The sequence below is a fragment of the Vombatus ursinus genome, unplaced genomic scaffold, assembly GCF_900497805.2.
Source record: "Vombatus ursinus unplaced genomic scaffold, bare-nosed wombat genome assembly UNPS02015414.1, whole genome shotgun sequence".
In the NCBI taxonomy this organism is placed as follows: Eukaryota; Metazoa; Chordata; class Mammalia; order Diprotodontia; family Vombatidae; genus Vombatus; species Vombatus ursinus.
In genome coordinates this window covers 998,019-1,001,173 of record NW_020955192.1, presented here as the reverse complement: position 1 = coordinate 1,001,173, position 3,155 = coordinate 998,019, and positions in this window count along the sequence as shown.

The window sequence follows — 3,155 nt, the reverse complement described above, 5'->3', positions numbered from 1 at the left end:
TGGCAGCTACTGTACTCTGTGTCAATGGTGCCTCTGCCCAGTGGGCTGCAGGATTACAGGAGCTGCTCCCCATTCCTGCTCTCACACATCCCATGCCAGTAGGCAACCCTGCCTCTCAGAAGCTTAGAGACAAAGAAAGAATGCCCAGTGGCCTTTTCTTTTGTGATCTGGCCCCAACACAGACCTCAAGGTTATCGCAAGAAAGTATTCAAGCTAGGCGGGACAGAAGGTGATGCTTTCTTTGACATGGTCTCGTACCTGGGCTTTGGCTTTATGGGCGGTGGACAGATGACAAAGGGGTCAGTGGGATGAATATACTTGCTTCATCATCAAAGCCCATTCCTACAATTCCACCATTCTTGCATGGGTCCCCCAAATTACCCAGGGGCCTCTTCTTGCCCAGGACAACATTCCAAATGAATAAAGGAAAGTTCCCCACCAACTTATCATCTTGTTCTCCAGCCCAATGCTGAACTCCCCCTTCATCAAGAGAAATACCATTCACCTTCATGGGGTCTTTGTTGTGTTTTCTGGAGATGCCAGAAGTCAGAGAACTTGAGGGCTCCAGACAGAACTTCTTAGCTGGGACAAGTTAGGAGTAGTGGGGCTGGTTTGGGGGTATGTCCACATCAAAAGAAGCATTCAGATCAATGTCCTCACCACCAGATTGCTGTCACAACTTCAGGCTCAGCATTTCCACAGGAGCTGGGCTCTCTGAGACAAGCCAACTGAGGCTCTCACTGGTGTGAGATGGCAACTTCAGGGTCTCACCGCACCACCTAGCTGCCCTCACAATCTGTTTCTTGAAGGTTGATCACAGCATTTCTGACTCACCCAGGGCCTTTTGCAGTGACTCTGGGGTGACATTGTGCATATTTAGTATTTCTCTCAAAGAATGAGTGATGGACTGGTAATCTTTCTTCTCTTTTACTTTCAAGGACAGTTGGGCTCCAGTTTTCTCCATTTCATTTTTTAAGGTCTCTGCATCCAAGCCTGTTTCCTCTTTCTGAACAAGGTCAAAGAACAGCTTATTGATAATGGATCTTCTATGAACCTGGATCTGACATTGTGGACATGTATAACTTGGAGCAGTGCTAAACCTCTTAATAAGGCACATTAGGGGAAAGGTGTGCCCACAGTGGATGGTGGCCACATCTAGTGAGTGGTCAAAGAAGTTCAAATAGATGATACAGAATGTGTGGATTGGCATACCAGGTTCTGGCACCTCTGCTCAGGGAGCCCATTATCAGGGCCTGAGGCAGGCCTGGGGCCTGAGCCAAGTGGGTCTGGTGGCAGAGGAGGAGTTCTTGGAACCTGTGGTCTCTAGAGCTGGGCTAGAGCAACCAGCCATGGAAGCATCTAATCTCCCTTCAAATTTGGCTCCTGAATTGAGTCAAATTTATAAGAATAGAAGTCATTCCCCAATTGATAAATGGTAAAAGGATATGAACAAGCAGTTTTCAGACAAAGAAATCAGCTTTGTCAATAGTCATATTAAAAATTTCTCTAAGTCACTGTTGTTTGACAAATAAAAATTAAAACAACTCTGAAAACCACCTCACATTAAGTTGGCTAATTTGATAGATAAGGAAAATGATAAATGTTGAAGGGGATGTGGGAAAACTGGAAAACTAATGCACTGTTGGTGGAGTTATGAATAGATCTAACCATCCTGGAGTGAAATTTGGAACTATGCTCAAAGGACTTTAAACTGCATATACCCTTTGATCCAGCAATAGCACTACTAAATCTGGATCCCAAAGAGATAAAAATGGGGAAGATAGAGAAAACTTATTTATACAAAAATATTTATAGCAGCTCTTTTTGTGGTGGCAAAGAATTAGAAATTGAGGGGATGCCTATCAATTGGGAAATGGCTGAACAAGTTGTATTATGGAATATTATGGTGCTATAAGAAATGATGAGCAAGATGATTTCAGAAAAACCTGGAAAGATTACATGAACTGATGCAGAATGAAACAAGCAGAATGAGGAAAACATTGTACACAGTAACAGCAATACTGTATAATGAACATCTGTGAATGACTTAGCAATTCTCAATAATACAATGATTCAAAGAATCCTAAAAGACCCCATCAAAAATGCCAACCACCTACATAGAAAGAACTGATGGAGTCCAAATGAAAACCAAAATATATTATGTTTTACTTAATCTTTTGATTGGAATTTTCTTCCACAAAATTACTAATGTGGAAATGTTTTGCATGACTTCACATTTATAACCCATATCAGACTGCTTACTGATTTAGAGAGGGGGGAGAAGAGAGTGGGAGGGAGAGAATTTGAAACTCAAAAATTTTTAAGAATGAGTATTTTAAATTGTTTTTACATTTAATTGGGGGAAAATATGATTGAAATAATTTATAATTCATTCAGTTATTCATTTCTGTCCTCAGTACAGTATATCACACAGTAAATGTACTTAATATTGGCTCAGATAAGTTTACATGAGAATTTCTGAAAAGTTTTGTGGTAGTATTTAATTACTAGGTACTCAAGACTCCTTCTTTGTGAAGATTGACCACTCAGTGCTCCATTTCCAGGGGAGGTGAGGAAGAGGCTGTGTGCAGAGTTGGTAAGAGTTTGGAAGAGGAGAGCTCCTGGTCTTCTATCTTCTCTTGCAAAGAGAGAAAACATAGGGTTCCAGATTCTCTTCAGGGTGACATCCTTAAAAAATAGAGAAGGACTTTGGAAGGAAGCATAAGTAAAGAAGAGCTGGTGCCTTAATCATGTTCCCAAGCCCAGTGTGCTATCCTAGATACATCAGGGAATGTCCCCTTGAGTGAGATCTGAGGCTCACTCTTAGTTGAGATCAGATAACTTGTTCCAGTTGGGAGAGATCATTTCTTTTGTGTATTGTCTGATATATTCTCAATTCTGTATAAACCTTCAGACCTTCACTCTATCATTTCCCCTCAGTAACTAACTTGTTGAGATCCTTGTTGCTATCAACTATGAACCTCCAGTCCACTTCATCTCTTCTAAAAATTCAGTGTCTGACTCACACACTTCTTTTCTACTCCTTCTCATTCTTTCTCCAAATTCCTCAACTACCATAATATCTTAATTCAGGCAACTTCAACCATGAGAAGGAGTGATCATGCTTTTAACAACTGACCCAAACTTCCTGAACC